This window comes from Meriones unguiculatus, chromosome 5, assembly GCF_030254825.1.
Source record: "Meriones unguiculatus strain TT.TT164.6M chromosome 5, Bangor_MerUng_6.1, whole genome shotgun sequence".
Lineage (NCBI taxonomy): Eukaryota > Metazoa > Chordata > Mammalia > Rodentia > Muridae > Meriones > Meriones unguiculatus.
The window spans coordinates 10,028,977-10,050,794 of NC_083353.1; positions in this window are offsets into that span (position 1 = coordinate 10,028,977).

A 21,818-nucleotide genomic window follows, 5' to 3' on the forward strand; every position below is an offset into this window, starting at 1 on the left:
ACAGAAAGAGAAACCTGACACCAACCCGGCAATAAATACTTTGCCCTCAATCTGTCTTTCTAGCAAATGTGCTGGTCAATGGTAGTACAGAACTTTTAGAAGTGGCCAACAAATATCTCCTTTTACTTGAGGCCCATGTGAAGAGAAGGAGCCAATGCCATTCACTGTCCAGATGGCCAGGAACCAGAGATTGGATGGGTCGGAGCAACAAACACAATTGACCAACAACTTAAATAAATGAAACTAAAAACCAATATAATAATTCCTAATGATAGTCAACTATACTGATAGATTGGTGCCTTGTCTAGTAGTCATCACAGAGCCTTTATTTTGAAGCAGATTGTAGGAGTATGAGGGCATGAAGAACACTAGGAGAACATTGTCCAGCAAGTAATTAAGGCTTATTTGTGTGTGTGTGTGTGTGTATTTTCTTTTATTTATTTAGTCATTTTTTATTTTATTTTTTCCAATTTATTCAATATATATCCTGATTGAAGCCCCTCCTTCAACTCCTCCCAGTCCCCTTCCCTCCCTCCTCTCTCATCCCTCTTCCCTTAGTCCACTGATAGGGGTTTTCTCCTCATCTGCAATCTGCCCATAGCCTATCAAGTCTCATCAGGACTGCTTGGATCCTCTTCTTTTGTGGCCTGGCAAGACCTTATTGCCAGGGGCAAGTGATGAAAGAGCAGGCAATCGAGTTCATGACACAGGGTGACCCTGTTCCCCTTACTTGGTATCCACATGGAAACTGAGCTGCCAATTGGCTACATCTGAGCAGAGGGTCTAAGCACTCTCCATCCATGGTTCTTGGTTGGTGCATCAGTCTCTGCAGGACTCCCTGGACTCAGATTATTTAGCTTTGTTGGACTTCTTGTGAAGTTCTCTCCCCTCCATGTCCTTCTATACTCTCCCCCTTCTTTCAAAAGGCTCCCTGTGCTCTGCCCAAAGTTTGGCTCTTAGTCTCAGCATCAGCTTCAATCCCTTGTTGAGTGGAACCTTTCAGAGGACCCTTGATAGCAGGCTTCCATGTTGTTTCCTCTCTTCGACTGCTTCTGGTGTCTTTCCTGTCTACCGTCCTGAATGAGATTCAAGGATCCACCCTATGGCCTCCTTAGTGTTTAGCTTCTTTAGGTCTCTACAGACCTAAAGTATGGTTAGTATGGCTGCCCTATATTATATGGCTAATATCCACTTATAAGTGAGTACACACCATGTCCTTCTTTCTGTTGCTGGGGGACTGACATGCCAAGAATAGGACCTGAGTGAGTCTGGACTAGGTACTCTGTGTATATGTTGTTTTGCTGGTGTTTTTGTGGAATTCCTAACAGTCAGAGCAGGTGTATCTTTGACTCTTGTGCCTGCTCTAGAGATTCTTTTTCTCCTATTGGGTGGCCTTGTCCAGCTTTGATATGGCAGGTTTTTCCCTTGACTTACTATGTCTTGCTTTTTAATCTTTGATGGCTGTCTTTTGGAGGCCTCTCCTTTCTAAACAGCAGAAAATGAGTTGTGAAACAGGGGAAGAGAGGTTTGGCCAAGCTGGGAGGAGTCAAGTGAGCAGAAACTGTGTGAGATAAGAACCTATTTACAATTGAAGAAAGAAGAAACAAATTGTCAATGAATTTAATGTCTTTATTTCCTCTGTCTCTATTTATTTTTCCTATTTTTATTTATAAAAGGAAACAATGACTTTTTAAATTATGTAGAGATATAAAGCTTAGAGGCTTGTTCTGACCTGAACTCAGAAATACAGCTCTGGAAATAAGATGTGTCTATGTGTCTAGCGGAAGGACCAGGGATGATTAACAGAGAAGAAAAAAAGCAAAAAAAAAAAAAAAAAAACTGGACTAGGTGGTCTTGCATAAGCAGATGACATATGTCAAGCAAGTTTATTAAAATGTTCAGCATCTTATATACTATTCAAGGGGGAAATGATCATGGTGAACAAAAAGCTAAGTGAGATAATGTTGGCAAAGAGAACACTGGCTACTCACCCACAGCTGCCTAAGTCCTGATAACCACAGCCCTTCAGGGGAGAAAGCTGGGTTTTCTGGAATCAAAACCTTAACTTTTGTGAGGCGTGTCCCCACATTGATCCTTGCCAAGTCTTCTTTGGACAGGGAAACAGGACTAAAAACCTCTTTCCCATTTCATCAGGCCTCTAAAAGAGTTTTCAGTCAGTCTGGCTCCCAACCGTGTTCTGTTGTCTTGTCTGTCTATGTTGACAAGAACAAAGAAATAAAATATATTTTTTGTGCTGGAGATAGTGTTCAGTGTTTAAGAGTATTGACAGCTTTTGCATAGGACCAGAATTTGGTCCTCAGTACCAACATGGTAGCTCACAACCATCCATAACTCCAGTTCCATGGGATCCAGCATCCTTTCCTGAATTCTGCAAGCATCAGGCATATACTTGATGCATAAATATACATGTAGGAAAAAAAAACACTCACACTCATGGCATAAAATTAATAAATCTATAAATATATAAAAAAAATTTCTGTCTTCTAGAACAAGTAAATATTCTACCAGTTCTTGACTCTTGACTAATAACATTTCTCCCTTTGTCACTAAACAGCAGCAAAATGAGAACAAATTTCCCAGAGAACATTGTGTGTGTGTGTAGGGGGTTGGTACCTTCCCTTTTTTACCTCCTAGGTCCAGGCCACACTTACCTTCTCTCTTTTAGCAGGGTCAAACTTTGTACATCACTTTCTGGAGCTTATATGTATATTCAGATGCTATAAGTTCAAATATATTACACTGTTTGTACCCTTTCACTCTTATTATTTCAAAATATTATACGCTACTACCATCATCCTGTCTATAGTCATACAAGACCCTTTGCCTTGAAGACCAAGAAAAGCTAATATGTGCTTAAATTTCCACTAGGAGAAGTTACTGGTTAACTTGTCTGTTATTAATATAGAATTTACTTAGGTAAGATGTATGTTGTTGTCTTCAATTTACCCCTCTTATGTTGTCTGTCCAACTGACCATAATCCACCTGGTTCCCTTAATGTTAGTAAAATTACTATTAAACTATCTTGACACCATAACCTGTGTTTCTAAAATTGATGATTTTCTTTTTTATTATTATTATGTTTATTAATTATAGTTTATTCACTTTATCCCACCTGTAGCTCTCTTTCTCCTTACCTCCCAATCTCACTCTCCCTCCCTTTTCTTCACCCATGCCCCTCCCCCAGTTCACTGTTGGGGGAGGTCTTCCTCCCCTTCCTTCTGATCCTAGTCTACCAGGTCTCATCAGGACTGGATGCACTGTCTTCCTCTGTGGCCTGGTAAGGCTGCACCCTCCTGAGGGAAAGGTGACCAAAAAGCAGGCCAATCAGTTCATGCCAGAGACAGTCCCAATTCCCACCATTTACCTTCAAATTTCATGATTTTCTTGTTTTTAATTACTGAGTAGTATTTCATTGTGTAAATTTAGTTTTTGTTTTGGTTGTTTGCCACATTTGATTTACCTGAACATTTTTTCCTTCATAAAACATAGCCATGTCTTCTCAGTAGCTACCAGCTACCCTTAATTTGACTAATATCTTTTTGCTCAGTCTTCTTTATCAATAACCAGTGGTGAAGGATCTTGGAAATTTCTTTTGAAACTTCTATACTTATCTCTCTTCTTGATGATTTCATCCATAATCATATCTTTAAATGCCACCAGTACTCAATGTCATGCAAATTTTCTTTCTATTATACAATTATATTTGAATCAGCATAAACCACTAAGCAAATTTAAATTCTGATCATGTTAACCTCTATTTTCTTTGGTTGATTTTCTTTGAGTCAATACATAATAAGTCCATTATCCTGAGAAATTGGAGGTATTGCAGACACCTACATTTCATGATTCTTATTTAGTACATGAATGCATTTTATAGAGATTTTCTTCAAAACATATCCACATTTCAATCATCTGTCAAGAGTGCATCTTTATTACTGCAGTATTAGCTTTCATGCCTTTCACTAGCTGCCAAAAGATCTATCTGATCCCATGTGTGAACATCAGAGTCCTTTCCAAACACTGGACAGAGTGGCAAGCCTTCCTATCAGTAATATTCTACATCTCAGCAACATTTCCATGTATCTCAAAGACTAAACCTTCTACACACCTAATTATTTCCCAGGTTACCTTCCTGATTTAGTGTGCCACCCCTTTCCATACTATCTCGCGGCGGCACTAGATTTTAAATTAATTCAAACATAATGACCCTGAAATGTCCTAGAATTTCCATTCCCAGCATTTGTTCTGGAATCTTCTTTCTCCATATTCCTGCATACATTCATATCTTTGATATTCATTTATCTTAGCAGGGACATCTCTTTCCATATTTAGTGTACAATCCCCTCTACATTCTATCTCCAAGGGTTGTTTATTTTTAGACTGCGCTATAATTAACAAATGCCATATTCGTTAATTTACTGTTAATTACTTACCCTGAAACAATTAGCTACACTTCTTTTTCAGTTACTTTCTCTTCAATGTCTTGAAGGGGGTGCTTATATATTTTTGAGTAAGTATGTGGTATCCACTGTATTCCATAACATTCACTAATTGCATTACACACAAAAGATGTGAAAGTTGATCTTTCAGCATCAGGTGCCTTGCATAAAACTCTTCCTTGTGTTGGAAATCAGCTTACTTATTTCTACCCTAAGCTCAGGTCTCCTATATCAACAGCAGTCATTATCCTGAGGATTCTAACCATGTTCTCATTATCTTTTGCGCTAACTTAGCACATGAAAATGAAACAATTAAATTTCTACTTCTAGTTATAATCAAACGATATGTTTTACTAAAGTAATAATATTTTAAAGTTTTAATATTTTATCTTTGAACATTTCATACAAGGTACAGGACATTTTAGTCATTTTCATCTCCCATGACTCTTCCTATTTCACCCCCAATTCTGTTGCTGAAAATATTGTTTTCTAGAACCCCCTTCTATTTTTATGAGGAATTTTAAAATTTACTTCATCAAGCTTTAATATTCAGAGATTTGGAATTCAGAATATAATTTATTATATGTAATAATTTCTTGTGAAGTTATTTAATTAATTGTTTCGCTTTTTTAAGGGGTCTGTGCTGGCTCATGTATTTAAATGCTTAGTCTGCAGTTAGAGATGATATTTGGAAAGGTCAAGAAATCTTCAGGAGGTGCATTCTTGTTGGAAGAAGTATGTCAATGTGTAGGTTTTGAGGGTGTATACCAAGCCGAATTCCTGTTCTACCCCTTGCTTCTTATGTACGAATAAAAATGAGATCATCAACTTCTTGCTCCAGTGGCCCTGCCTGCTTGTTGTCATGTCTTCCTCACAAGAAAAGAGTCTCTAAATCCTGAATTATAAGCTAAAGTACATTTGTAAACTCTCCTAGTTTTTAAGTATTTTCTTAAATTGTAAGTTATATCAATTTCCAATTCTATACCCTTCTTTCAAACCCTCCCTTCTTTCTTCTCTTTCAAATTCATGGACACACACACACACAAACCACACACTGCAAATTTTAGACTACCAAATGATTAAATTCTTTACATACATGTTGGAAATATTAAAAAATAAAAATAAAATATTTAAATCTAATCCTAGCATATAAATAAATGCATAAATATGAAGTCTAAACGCTATGACAATTTTTAAATTATTCTGAGTGAATATAATACATGTTCCCTGAATACAGAAGAATAATGTGCTCAGACTTTTATAATGTTACTTGTAAGTGGGTTGTGAGATTGCAGAGTTAATCATTTGATGCTGACATATTTTTTTATCATAAAAACTTTAAGTAAATAACATGGGGCTAAAATGATATTTTGTACAGTGCATTTTCTTTCTTTCTTTCTTTCTTCATCTGTGTGTGTGTTTTTGAAAATGTATTAGCTCCAAAAAGGGTGGATTTCCAGGAGTTGGAGACATTGGTGATAATATGAATGAACATACACATGAACCACACATATTCTACTAATTATTTTAAAATGGGAGAAGTGAGAGTAAAAATACCTTGACAGGAAGAAGACAAAAATATAGAAATCAAAGACATATGACAGAATCATCATGCTTCTGTAAGCTATATGTCACTGAATAGGTTGCCAACTCCTGAATGTCTCATCTCAACAAGCACATAACTAAAAGAATAAAACTTTAAGAGGTTCACTGAAATATTCAAATATAAGACAACTTTAATCTCAATGTTTCCATCATATCATTCTGAACAAATTCTTCAGCCCTTACATGCTTCTGCTTTATCAATCAAGTAGCCAAAGGGGAAAAAATGAAGTATATAAGAAAAAAAATAATGTATAAGGAACATGTTTGACAGGTTTACTGAAGTATCACTATATGTCTATCATTATAATTACACTACTGCTATATGTCTATCATATAAGGAACATGTTTGACAGGTTTACTGAAGTATCACTATATGTCTATCATTATAATTACACTACTGCTATAAGTGAAATTGTTCTGAATAGAAATTCAGTTCTTTAGTCTAAAGGAAAAATTCAACTGTGTCAAGAACTGACCGTTACACAGTAAAGAATTTTTTTCACAAATGAGGAAAACAGGTTAAGATTCTTAAAATAGTACACATGTAAACTGAAACTGAATAATTATGTACATTGATAACAACTGGTAGAAACCAATTATCATATTGTTAAGATATTGGGAGAGTATATGTGCAATAACAGATTATAGTAGAAGATATTAGTATGAATGCATTTTAGATTAATAGGTATACCAGTAATTACTAATTGCTAGAGGGAGTGAAAACTTGTAAAGCCACTATGGAAATCAAGATATGTTTGTTCTTCTGAAAACTGAGAATCTATCTACATCAAGACCAAGCTATACCACTCTCGGGCATATATCCAAATGATACTTTATCTTACCACAAAGACTTCTGTTAAATTATGTCTCAACTTCATATGGAATAACAAGAAACCCAGAACTGCGAAAACAATCCTCTACAATAAAAGATCTTCTGGAGGTATCTCCATCCTTGATCTTGAGCTGTACTATAGAGGACAGTTATAAAAACTGCATGGTACTGGCATAGAAACAGAATGGTGGGTCAATGAACAGAACAGAAGACCCAGAAATAAACCCACACACTTATGGACACCTGATCTTTGACAAAGATGCCAAAACCATACAATGGAAAAAAGATAGCATCTTCAACAAATGGGGCTGGTCAAACTGGATGTATACATGTAGAAAAATGCAAATAGATACATACTTATCACCCTGCACAAAACTAAAGTCCAAGTGGATCAAAGACCTCAACATAAAACCAGACACATTAAATCAGTTAGAAGAAAAAGTGAGGAAATCCCTAGAACTCATAGGTACAGGAGACAACTTCCTGAACAGAACTCCAACAGCACAGGCTCTAAGATCAACAATCAATAAATAGGACCTCATGAAACAGAAAAGCTTCTGTAAAGCAAAGGACACCATCATCAAAACAAAATGACTGCCTACAGATTGGGAAAGAATCTTCACCAACCCTTTATCTGACAGAGGACTAATATCCAGTATATATAAAGAACCAAAAAAGCTGAAAAGCAGCAAACCAAGTAATCCAATTAAAAAATGGGAACAAAGCTAAACAGAGAACTGTCTGTAGAGGAATATCAAATGGCAGGGAAACACTTAAAGAAATGCTCAGCCTCATTAGCCATTAGGGAAATGCAAATCAAAATGACCCTGAGATTTCACCTTAACACCCATCAGAATGGCCAAGTTGAAAATCTCAAGTGACAACACATGCTGGAGATGTTGTGGAGAAAGGGGAACCCTCCTCCACTGCTGGTGGGAACGTAAACTTGTACAACCACTCTAGAAATCAGTCTAGCACTTTCTCAGACAACAAGAAATAGTGCTTCCTCAAGATCCAGCCATACCACTCCTAGGCATATATCCAAAAGAGGTTCAAGTGCACAAAAAGGACATTTGCTCAACCATGTTTGTAGCAGCTTTATTTGTAATAGCCAGAAGCTGGAAACAGCCCTGATGCCCCTCAACTGAAGAATGGATGCAGAAATTGTGGTACATCTACACAATGGAGTTTTACTGTGCAATGAAAAATAAGGAAATCATGAAATTTGCAGGTAAATGGTGAGACCTGGAAAGGATCATCCTGAGTGAGCTGTCCAAGAAGCAGAAAGACACACATGGTATACACTCAGTCATATAGACATATAACAGGATAAACAGATGTAAAATCTGTACATCTAAAGAAACTAATCAAGAGAGACAATCCTGACTAAAACACTCAATCCCCATCCTGAAAGGCAAAGAGGATGGACATCAGAAGAAGAAGAAAACAGGAAACAACCCAGGAACCTGCTACAGAGGGCCTGTGAAAGGCCCTGCCCTGCAGAATATCAAAGCAGATGCTGAGACTTATGGCCAACTGTTGGGCAGGGTGCATGGAATCTTATGTAAGAAGTGGGAAATAGTAAGAGCTGGAGAGGACAGGAACCCCACAAGGAGAGCAACAGAACCAGAAAATTTGAACACAGGGGTCTTCCCAGAGACTCATATGCCAACAAGTACCATGCATGGAGATAACCTATTACCCCTGCACAGATGTAGCCCATGGCAGTTTAGTGTCCAAATGGGTTATATAGTAATGGGAAGAGGGAATGCCTCTGACATAATCTGATTGGCCTGTTCTTTGATTACCTTCCCCTGAGGGAGGAGCAGCCTTACCAGGCCACCGAAGATGACAATGCAGCCGCTCCTGATGTGATCTGATAAACTAAGATCAGAAGGAAGGAGAGGAGGAACTCCCCTATCAGTGGAGTTGGGGAGGGCGTGCATGAAGAAGGGGTAGAGAGGGTGGGACCGGGAGGGACTTATGGAGGGTTACATAGTGAATAAAGTATAATTAATAAAATTAAATTAAATTAAAAAAAACCTGTTCATAGTGTTTGTTTGTTTTTTCTTTTTTAAAATAATTTTTATTTTTTATATTAATCATATGTTATTTACTTTGTATTCCAGCTGTAGCCTCCTCCCTCATTCCCTCCCTGCTCCAACCTCCCTCTCTCTTCTCCTCACTGCCCCTTTCCAAGTCCACTGATAAGGGAGGTCCTCCTCCCCTTCCATCTGACCCCAGCTTCTCAGGTATCTTCAAGACTAGTTGCAATGTCCTCCTCTGTGGCCTAGCAAGGCTGCTCCTCCCTTGGGGGCAGGGGGAGATGTCAAAGAGCCAGCCATTGAGTCATAGTGACTTTATTCATAATGGCTAGAAACTGGAAATGACCTAGAAGTCCCTCAACCAAAGAATGGACCAAGAAGCTCTGGTGCACTTACAGAATGGAGTAGTACTCAGCTGTTAAAAAATGAATAAATAAATAAATAAATAATAACATCAAGAAATTTGAAGGCTCCTGGGAGTGGTATAGGAAACAGAAATACAATAGAAGCACAGAGAGGTTAAGTAACAGGGAGAGATCAATGGTGATACATGGATTTCCATGGGAAGGGGAAATAGAATACATTTTGTTGGTAGAATGATTGTAGGTAAATATGGTAACATGAAAGTTCAGATACAGGGAGGAGGAATGAAGGGAGAGAAAACAAGTAGAAATGACTGGAATTGGAGGGCAAAGGAGGGGCATGATGTGGAATCCTACTGCAGCTGTAACTTCTAAAAATCTACATGGGTGATCCTAGCTAGGACTCTTTATCATGGAGAAAAAGAAGCTTGAACCAGCCATCTTTAGACATTGGTTTCTAACAGTACTCTCAAATTAAAAAAAAAAAAAAAAAAACAATGACTCATGGTAAAACAATTTAGTCTAGGTTTCAAAAACAAGTGTAAAAATGCTCAAAATGGTCTTGAGCAATTAGAAGTATTGAAAAGTAACAGATGGATACTACATATCAAAACATAGTGACACTATCAAATGGATACGACAGGCAAATGAAAGAACTCATGGCCAAATTTTGGTCAACTTAAGCAAAGAAATATAAAAGTCTATATTATGTCATCTATATTTCTTTTTCCTATGTTTCTAAGTTTTTGAGGAGTGGGTATGAGCTAAAACAGTCAATATTTAGGAAGGATTTGCAAAGGAGAATGATCAAGATTTGTATGAAATGAGACACAATAGTATAGTAAAAAGGAACAAGAGTTTTTAGCAGCTCAGAGTTGCAGGATAAAAAAATAGATATCTATGAAATGACAAGAGACAGAATGGAACTAAACAAGTGAACAGAGAGCAAGAACTGTCAACATCTTTGGTAATCTGCTTTGATTAAGTTCCTTCTTCATTATTTATGAGTTCCTAGATGGTTTTGCATTGGGTATTTTGAGAAAAAAAACATGGAAGAATATATGTATAGAACTCTGCACTCCATTTCTCTTATTAGAATGGTTAATTTGGAGTCAGCTGGGAAAATTTAGAAAGGGGTTTCTGTAGCGTCAGTGGTTTTATTCTATTGGTTTTGATGACAATGACAAATTTTACATGTTCTAGAGTTTCAGTAATGGTTACCATTCAAGTAAGTCATACTTTTCTTGTTGTAATTGTGGCAAGTAGCCATTTTCAGAATACCTGTGATTTGAGATAGAACTTGATTTAGTAGCATATTTAATAACTTCTCTGTGATTTGTGTCTATTAACATTTCAAAGAGACTTATGATTTCTATCATTTAAATGAACTCTCTGTTATTTTATATTTGATTTCCTCCATATAACTATTAAGGACTTAGGAGATGATTGCCACAAATTAATTATCCTATCAAAGGTACATGCTGTAAGACTTAACATTTGTGGAATTAAACACACACACACACACACACACACATTTAGAGAACAAAAACTTTTCATGTCATAGAGATGGGTGCTCTCCAGATGTCAGCAAGGTGCCTTCAAACATTGAAAAATTACTGCTGAAGTCTCACAGTAAATTATGAGGCTTGAATTTAGGAAGAGTTCTGTCTCCTCAAGAAGGATAACCATGAATTTCTCTATATGGTTGTATATTGAACATGGGAAATTGGGATTGCTAAACTGTAGTCATTGGACTAGTAACATTTATGCTCATGAAGAGGAGCAAGTCTTAATACCTAATGTTCTCATGACCTTCACTTCATACGTATGATAAGCAGCCAGCAAATTGAAACATAGTTCATGAGAAAGTTATTTTATGCTATGTTTGAATCCGCAGTAAGGTTTTAATTTGTTAGTAGAAGAAAACCAGGATCCTTAAAAAATGGATTTTACTAATGACTAGTTTTCATAACTCTGTGAATGGGTTTGGCTCACATATTTTATTGATGTTATTCTGGTGAGTTTTATTGGAGGTGATTTTCTGACAGGGCTTACCATTATTTCTCCTCTGTTGGGTCATTGTTGACTAATGAGGAAACCTCATCTTAGATTCCCTAAGCTTGGTGAACTGATTGTGAGGAGAGGATTCAAGGAAGAGAAACCTCAGTGTGTAGCTAGAATTTTGTCTGCTTTCTTCTGATAGTGCCCCATCAATCTGAACATACTACATGGCAAAGGAAGGAGTTAACGCAGGTATAGAGTACAGAAATACCTGGTTACTAGAAGTCATGGTCCATGGGGAACTACTAACTACCTCTCATTATTACAATTTCAAAATAAACATCAGATTCTAATAAATTAAATTTGCATTAATATGCCCTGTGTGACGGAGTGGATACCTGGGAAATACAAGTCAGGCAATGTTCCAGAACTTTTTAATCCAAGGTTATTGGTTTCTAGTAATTATCTTTTGAGGCTCAAGTACTACTTTAATTGACCAAATCAATAACTTCAGTTGAATTTTGTTCTCCTGTGTATTACAACAAAATTTCTGTAGAACTAATTGGTTTTCTTAGTACACTCTTTGCTAATGTGGTTATTTCGTGACAGCTAGTCACTTACCTATCCCACTTATTGAACATAACAAGCAAACACATGGATACCTACATACTTCTGGATTGATTTTATTAAACAATGAAAATATTCATGAATTTTCTTGAAATCATGATATTTATAGTTGCATGACTTCCTCACACCAAAGCTGTTGTAGGTACCAGGATTGGAAATAATCATCAAAGATTTGATATAAACTAGGTGTGATGGTGCATATTTACCATATTCATGGTAAGGCCTAAACAAGTGATCACTGCAAATCCATAGTCATCCTGAGCTACATAGTGAGGGAGAACTCTGAATTACATAACTCAGAAAAAAAAAAAAAAAAACAGGATTGGCGATAGCACATTTCAACATACACATTGTACTTCACATGTACTAGAATTTTGTTAAAATTTCAAGTGGAGTCATAAGTCTGCTGTTGAGGCTATTCTATCCATATTTCCAGTGGTGAAGCTCAGTCTGAAATAAAGAAAATGAGCACCAATAGTTATAAAATTAATAGGGAAGCTGGGAAGAGGTGGTATATGCCTTTAATCCCAGCACTTGGCAGATAGAGGTAGGTTAATCTCTGTGACTTTGAGGCCAACCTGGTCTATAGAATACATTTCAGGACAGCCAGGGCTAAAACAGAGAAACCCTGTTTTGAAATATACACACACAAAAAAAGTTGCATTATAGAGTTCAGGCTAGAACTCTATAAAAAATGTTGGATCTTATCTGTTTATCTGTGATAGAATGAATTTTATAAATCTAAATTTAAATTTTAATTTCAATAGCAAATTACATAAACATATAAGTGGATATTCTATATTTTCAGTGTTGTAGTAGTAAGATCTGGAGAGGACAGGAACTCCACAAGGAGAGCAACAGAACCAAAAAATCTGAGCACAGAGGTCTTTCCTGAGACTGATATTCCAACCAAGAACTATGCATGGAGATAACCTAAGACCCTTACACAGATGTAGCCCATGGAAGTTCAGTATCCAAGTGGGTTCCACTGTAATAGGAACAGGGGGTGTCTCTGACATGAACTGATTGGCCTGCTCTTTAATTACCTCCCTCTGAGAGGGAAGAAGCATTACCAGGCCACAGAAGAAGACAATGCAGCCATTCCTGATGAGACCTAACAGACTAGGATTAGAAGGAAGGAAAAGAAGTCCTCCCCTATCAGTGGACTTGGGGAGGGGCATGAATGCAGAGGGTGGAGGAAGGGAGGGATTGGGACGGGAGAAGGTAGAGAACCACAGGGGGGACACAAAGTGAATAAAGTGTAATTAATAAAGAAAAAAATAAAAAGAAAAAGAATATCTCATACAATTAGTATAATTACTTTAATGAAATTCTCTCTTTCTTTTTTTTTTTTTTTTGTTTTCAGTAACAGCAACAAATCCTGGACTTTGCCCATATTAGGCAAGTGCCCTCTCCCTCAATTATATAGACAACCATATATTTATTTTTATTTCAAGACATGATGCTATGAAGTAGTCAAGCATAATCTTAAACTTGGTGTGTAGTTCAGGAAGACACTATTATCATCCTGCTTCAACCTTCTGAACCATTTAGATTACAGGTCTTTATTACCAGGCATTAGAAAACAACATTATTCTTCTATATCACATTATTTCTTTGAGAACAATGCTTAAAGTCTTATAAAACAGTTAAGAAGTAAGGTATGAAACATCTAATGCAGAAAAAAAAACCACTGAGTATTCTAAAGTATTTAAAAGAGAAAAGTGGTTAATTTTTAAAATGTGCAACATTGAAAGAAGCAGTAAGTTCAGAGGGCTGATGTGGTTTAATAGTGCTTGAGAAAGATTACCCTTGAACTGGCCTTAAATCTGTTATGTTCACCTATCTTTTGAACACTTACCGTCCTCGGAGAAGGGATCCTTTCATTGTCTCTATAATGAATTTGCAGAGACACGAGTCTACTATCACATCTCAACCATGAAGGCTAGATCCTCTTGCCAATTTGATTGTTTAGAACATGGAACCAGTATGCATTATGTTAATTCTCCTTCCTCGTTATTTCACAAATACATGCACTGTGTTCCAGGACTTCTAGGTTATTTGGAGTCCTTGAATTTAAAAGGTCCAGGTTCTTTATAATGAGCCCTTGCTTTGGAGAAAGAGTGGTCTCCGAAAATATAAGTGTTTCTACTCTAAGTACCTGTGGTAAAAGAACAATTGTGAAATTTAATAAAGAAGAAATGAAATGTTCAATTGGAGACCAAAATTGCTTTACAGCAGTACAATAAAATAAAACACAACCTAGTTGCCCTCAGCACTAAACTATTATTCACACACAGCAAAACAGGAAATAGCCCTTAGGGTTGCTTGGCCAGAAAGGCATGAGTGATGAGAGTTTTATTTATCCTCTAAGGAACTGTGGAGGAAGGATGGAGTTTCTCACATTCAATCAAGCAAAAGGTAAAAAATCTGCTCCATGTTATTCTCACATTTTTCTCATCTATTATTCTGACAAGCTGGTACTAGACTGAACCAAATCTATATCCTATTTATTCTGTTAGATAAAGTACTCAATGAAAGCTAGAAAGGTTTGTTCTCTATCAGAAATTAAGAAATCCTTTCTGACCTATAGTAGAATCATTTGAGGTCACTGAAAAAGAAACACCGACTAGTAACAATATAAAATATTTTACCCCTAAAACTCTATATAATATGCAGTTTAATACTGAGCTTAAAGTCAGTTCTTTTTCGATAATCTGTGGGAGATGACTCAGTAGTAAAAGTGCTTACTGCATAAGTAGGAGTACCTTAGTTCAGATTCCCATTTCCCACAGGAAAAAGAGGGTGAGATACAGACATCTCTAGTCCAAGCTTTGGGGAGGCAGAAGCAAGAGGGTTCTTGCAGCTAGGAGAACAGTAACTCAAGATGAATTTTTGAAATCCATGTTTAGTCAGAGATGTTAGATTTTTAAAAATTCACGTAGAATGAAATAAAGGCAGACGTGCTATATGTTGAGCTCTTGCATCTACTCACAGTCTCGGGTTCTCAGCTTAATATTCATATACACATGCAGTACACACACAGGGAGGAAGCTGCCCCGTTTTAATAAACAGAATACTTGTTTTAAAAAATGTCCACATTTGTAGCAAACTAAAAGGATTACAGGTAATTTTCCACAAAGCAGAGAGTAGGTTCTGATGGTTTGTTTCTGTGATGACGACAAGAGCTTGTAAGATCCTTTGTTTATCTATCACCATCCTGTTCATGTCTTCAGCAATAGCAGGCCATTCACTATCTTGAACAAAGTCCTTGAGTTTGCTGATGGAACAGAGTGGAGAAAGCTGATTGGAAAATAAAAGTACTGTATGTGATTCTTTATAGCTCATATTTTTGGATGTGGATTATTTTGTGTGTTCTGTCAGTGGTTCCTTTGTATTTGATTGCCACCATTCCAGTGCTAGCACAGTGATAATAAGACTTGTGAGATGAGACAACAGACATCCTGTGTCTCACTATAAATCATTTATCCACAAGGAATTACTCTCTTTGCTTGTTCACAGTGTAGAGAATGTACTTATGTCGTTTCCCCTCATCGCAAAACATAATAAAATTCCAAACAGCAATTAAAACAGCAACAAAATGCAGATTCACAATAATAATCAGAAATTACCATTGTAATGACTCCAAGACACACATGGTTCCGAAAATTTCAAGGAAAAAAAATTGCCTTCTCCTCTATAGGTAGCATTATCCCTTTTTTCTTTCAACTGAAACATAGTGCAGGAGTTCATTTCAATTTGTGTATGTGTGTGTGTGGTCCCTGTGACAAAGACTTCACATCTCATTGTTTTTACATCCAGGGAAGGTCAATTGTTACAATTCTACTTCTTTCAGGAGCTATTTTTCCCTTGAACTTTTCCAGGCTAGAATTTAGACTCATATCTTAGAAAAGTCAGAAAACAGTTGCTCATTGTGTATTTCCTTTATTCCCTAGCCCTGATGCTATCTATTCACTAATAATCTATAGATGAATTTCCAAAGATAAGCGTGCAATCAAAAGTACCCCCAATTTTTTTTTCTAAAATATGCACTCATGAATTACTCATCATGTCTCTTGGGATTAAAGAAGTTAAGAGATGGGCTGTTTGGGAAAAGAGAAGAAACGTGGGTATGGTGGTTACCCTGAATTTTCAACTTGACTGGAGTTAGGTCACTTAGAAAATATGTCTCTGGAAAGGTTTGTGAGGGCATCTTTAGAAATCTTTACAATAGGACATAAAAGTTACTTTGAATGTGGGTGGCACTGGGGAGGGGGATAGGAGAAGAAGAGGGAGGGAGGGTGGAATTGGGAAGGAAAAAGGGAGGAGCTATAGCTGGGATACAAAGTGAATAAACTGTAATTAATAAAAAATATTTTTAAAAAATAAAAGAAGAAAGCCAGATCAATTGCTATCTCTCTCCTTCCTTACTATGAATATAATGTGTCCACCTTCCTAATAATATTGTTATTTCTTCTTTCTCTGTCTCAGAATATTGTTTCTCATATTAAATACTGAGCCAAAACAAAGTGTTTCTTCCTTCCTTCCTTCATCCATTCCTTCGTTCCTTCTTTCCTTCCTTGTGGTTAACATTATCTGGTGTTTTTTCACAGCAACAGGAATAATCAATAGTGGAGAATATTGGTGCTGTGAGGTAGAGATGCTTCTGTGATAATCTTGGACACATATTTTAGACATCAGGGACATGTTGTGCAGGAGCAATGGGAGAGAGTTTGGATATGCAAGCATAGAAGCCCTAAAATACTTCAGTTGAGGAGGAAAAGGATGCTGTCAAAGCTTAATTGCCATTGTAGTGACAGTTTCCTTTACCATATTGTTGATCTAATTATAGACAGATGAACCAGGGTCAAGAAGTTTTAGACAGAAACAAGAACTCTATTGGAAATTTGGGGCAAGTACATTTATTTCATATTCTGTTAAAGAAACTGGTTTCATTGTGTCTATGTTCTAAGAACATTATTAACACTGTATCCAAAAGTAATGTACTAATTTCATTTTTTTAAACAAATTTTAAGATTTTGTGGAATGGACAGAAAGTGGAGTGAGAGCAAAGAACTATTAAAGACAAACATAAAAATGGAGAGTTTAGTTAGGAAGGAGTGGTGAATGGGTGTAAAAGTGACAGTGAGGATGCAGAAAATGTAGCAGTGATTGCTTAAGAGATTAGTAACATTGAAAAGAATCTCAGGAACATGAATAGTTTTCCTGTTTTAGAACATATGTTAAGCACAGTTAATAGGACAATGCAGCCAGTTCTGATGAGACCAGATAAGTTAGGGTCAGATGAAAGGGGAGAAGGACCTCCGCTATCTGTGGACTTGGAGAGGGGTATAGAAGGAGATGAGAGAGGATAGGATTGGGAGGGGAGGAGAGAGGGGACTACAGCTGGGATACAAAGTGAATAAACTATAATATAAAAAATAAAAATTTAATTAAAAACAAATAAATTATTTTTTACCATTGTGTCCCACTGTTATACTCATAGAGATTTTGTGCAAGGATGATCATTATTACCCTCACTATTGAGGGTAAGGACAGTTGGTTGCTTCCATTCCTTAGAAACTTAAAGGTTACCTTGTAGCAGAACAAAAATAGCCCTTAGAGATAAGGTTTTCATGTTAGGTCCAGCTCAGGTCTTCTGTGTTATGTGTTCAAAATGTATGGTGAAACAACTATTAAAGAAGAGGAGGTCATGGATTTCAGCAAGTGAGAAGGAGAGCAAGATTGCTTCAGGGAAAAAGTTAAACGGAGGAAAGGGAAGGGGGAAATGATATAATTATATTATAACTTTAGAAAAATACATTTAAAACATGAAAGAAAGAAGTCCCTTGTGATGGGACCTGAGGAAAAGTGCCTGCAGAGTCAGATACCACCTGTGAAGGGTTCATACTTATGAAACATGTAAATTCACTTGACAGGAGAGAAGAGCTTTAACTGAGAATACATTGATGGTTCTCAGTTAGAATGTATAGATAAAGCTTTTCCTGGATTCAGTCTTTGAAGCACAGAAGCTGCTGCATCTATAGTCCAAGATATTCAGGCTATACTTTGAGATGCTAATAAAACTCTCTAATATAATCCATCATGTAATAATTTTATTGACTTGAGATGCAGAAAGATACATGGAAGCTTGTGCCCAGATCCAGAAAACTACAGAGGCAAAATGTGTGGAGGAGTGAATTGTCTGTAAGTAGCCCTGAAGAGGTCATTACATGAAGGTAAGGAGATGACTTCTACATTGTAGTGGATAACCCATGATAACAATGATGTCAAAAACATGCTACAACTGCTGAAGACACTTCCACCACACAGCAGAGCCAACTTAATAGGTACAATGTGTACTGCAAACAGCAACCCTAGAGGCCTATTTGTAGTCTAGATCATTCTATCAAAAGCCAGATTTCAGAGCTAAAGGATTTGAATTTTATTCATGGCCCATTTTTCAGTTGATGTCTCATCCTTTTGAAATGTGACTCTGAATGTTTGCTCTTTTCACGTCTGCCTTGCAGCTTTGAATAAAATATGAAGAGTTTTCTCTCACCTCCACCAAGTGTCCTCCTAAGAATATTAGCTTTGTCCCCTGACTTAGAGAGTTGTATGGGAGAAGCTGAAGGAGGAAGGATGGGATTGGGAGGGAGTGAGGGAAGGTTCTACAGCTGGGACACAAAGTGAATAAACTGCATTAATATAAAAAATAAAAATTTAATTAAAAAAGATAAACAGCATGAGAAATTTCATAGTTTCAAACTTCAAATCAAGTAAACCCTTCCTTCCATAAGTTTCTTCTTGTCAGATATTTATTTGATCACAGCAACAATGAAGGATAGAAAACTAGTATCCAAAATGATGAGCAATCTTTACTGTGAACGTAACTTAACTGGATAAATCACCTGATAAAAATACCACTTTGATGCCATAGAGCTCATCCTGAGGAAGGAAAAACTGTTATAAATGTGGGTAGTATCATTTTGTTTGTTACAGAAAAATGAAGTCAGTTGAGGATTAGCACTTCTTTCTAGGCCTCCTCATTGTAGACCTAATGTCATCAGATGCTTCACTCTCATTCTGGCTTACAAATACTACCATGAGTCACTGTCCCTTCTTCAAACCTGAGCCAAAATAAGACCTTCCTTCTGCAAGTCTGTTGCAATAATGAAAAAAGGAAAGATGAGGCTTTGGAACTTCTAAACTCCATTCTCTAACTCCATTCTCCTGAACATACACACAAACAAACACCACATGTATCATATTGTCATACAAAATTGCAAGTGAATAAATGTTTCACTATAAATTAAATGACATATAATCTGCCATATCCTATAATTGAGAGATAGAAAACTAAAAAGTGATTATTCCCATAGATATAATAATTTTATGTCTTTTGTGGGTATTAGCACACTGTATGCTTGGCAGAAATTGATGGCTGGAGTGAAGAAGAGAATTAATGCAATATTAAACAAGGCAATATGTTTAAATGGGATTAACAGCTTTATGCCAACTACATCTACAAGAAACACTTAATGACACAGTGTAGTGTCACATTTCATGTTATAGAGTCACCATCTCAAGAACACATCCTTCTCTGCTACCTAGGTTAAGAAGAAAACTTTTTTTTTTCTGCAATGATCTCGTCTCTGCTGATAGATAGAGAAGAATTCAGCCTTTCAAAGAGACTCATAAATTCCAAAGCACTTTTCAGGGTTTTGTTTTGTTTTTGTTTTATTTACCTTAAACTTCAGTTTCTTGTCTTAAAATCTGATTTTTATCTAATTTCAAACATTGTTTATTTCCTTTGAGTACCCAAGTCCCAGGTTTCTGATAGTGTCAATTAAGCAGATACCTGTGACTCTTAGGGCTTCTTCAATACCTATACTTAAAAAAGTTTTTGACTGTCTTCTGAAAAGCAGTTATGGTCCTGGAGATTTCTATAAACATTTTCATTAATCTTCTACATTGTAGTTCTTTCAAATATGAGCCTTTTCCTCAGATCCTTAGACTTGATAACCACCTTAATTTACTATTACAGAAGTAGCCACCTTAGTTTTCTGCAATTGGAAAACAAATCTCCTCTATTTAAGAAGCAAATAGGAAAACAGCTTTTGCCTCCACTCTTTCTCCCAGCTAAGCAGGAAGGTCAAATACATTCTTATTGTTCCTAGAAGCATTAGTGACCCTTTATTTACTACTTAGTAAAAGAAAAATTGCTGCAGTCAGAAGTGTTAACTCTCATTTGGAAAGAGATGGAATGTAAATAAAAGTGAAAAGGAAGCATATCAACAATAGGTTAGGAAGTAAGGGAACAGGTAAATAATAACTGAAGAATATCTTAGGAGTTGGAGAAAATGAAAAGGTGAGTGTGGAAAAGTAGATAAGGAGGAACCAATAATGACTATGATAGCGGAGACATAAAACAATTATTTTGTTTCAAAAATTTCAAAACACTAGGTTTGAACAGATGATGCTATTATTTAATTATTTCTCTTGTGACAAGAACAGCTCTGGGCTTGTAAACAGTTCAGTACAGTAATTGGTTTAAATTTTTCATTCTAGTCAGTGTTTTTTTTTTTTTCAATGCAGTTTATTCAGGAACCTTGAACAATCTTCTGACCCTGGGGAAAGCCAGCCCACAGCTTAAATAGCCTCTGGGTAGCCAGCCCCAGCGTGCCATATGGGCAATGCAATGCAGATAGGTCCACATACATGGAAGCAAGCCAGATCCTCAGCCTTAGCCAAATATGGAGTTGTTTGTGACAGAGAGCACTCACCATCCAGAAGGTGGAAGGCGGAAACCAGCTCCATCTTTAGGCGCGGCATTAAGAGCTCTCTACAGTTCCCCCTTTTTGTTTTAGATGCATCAGGCAAGAGTAGAGGTCTGATCTCTGATATTAGAAATAAATTGGGACTTTGTACCGATGTTCATTTAGGTGTCATCCACCCAAAGAGCATCAGACCCGTCTTTTACCTTTTTCTCAGAGGCGGGACCTAGTCTAGTCAGTGTTTTGAGTAATCTAGAAAATAAAGAAGGCAGTAGAATGTCTTTAAATTATCTTAAAACATGTTATTATTTTATGCCAGTGACTTAAATATATGCTTGTTTGTTATATATGTGATGATGAGTGGATTTGAAGTATGTATATGAAGTCTACAAAAGGACATATAACTAATTGTAGAAAAGAAAAGTGAGTATATAGCTAAGACAAAGAGCACTTTTCTTAATATGTGCAAGGTTCTGGGTTTTACACTTGGTACTTTGAAATATTAATAATAAAATTACAGCAAATGAATACAGACATAGAGAGTACACCAAATGATTGAGGACACAGGAAGCTGGAAATTTAAAAAGTTTGAAAGTCAATAAAAAAAAAAATGAGGATGAAATAGCTTAGGTGGCTCATTGGTTTCCAGCGTTTGATCAACAAATTTGGTGACCTGAGCAGAATCCCAGAACACCAATTACAGAAGAAGAGAAATTAATCCACAGGATTGTCCTCTGACTTAGATATGTTTAAGGCAAAATGTATTTCTACACATACACATCATGTACACAAAATAGTAGTAGTAGTAGCAGTAACAGTAATAATAAGAGTGGTAATAATAATGGCAATGGAAAAAGAAAGAAAGAAAGAAAGAAAGAAAGAAAGAAAGAAAGAAAGAAAGAAAAGAAAGAAAGAAGAAAGGAAGGAACGAAGGAAGAGAGGAACGAAGGAAGAAAGGAAAGAAGGAAGGAAGGAAGGGAGGAAGAAAGGAAGAAAAGGAAGAAAGGAAAGAAGGAAGGAATGAAGGAAGGAAGAAACAAAGGAAGGAAAAAAATGAAGAAAGAAAGAAAAGAAAGAAGGAAGGAAAGAAGGAAGGAAGAACGAAAGA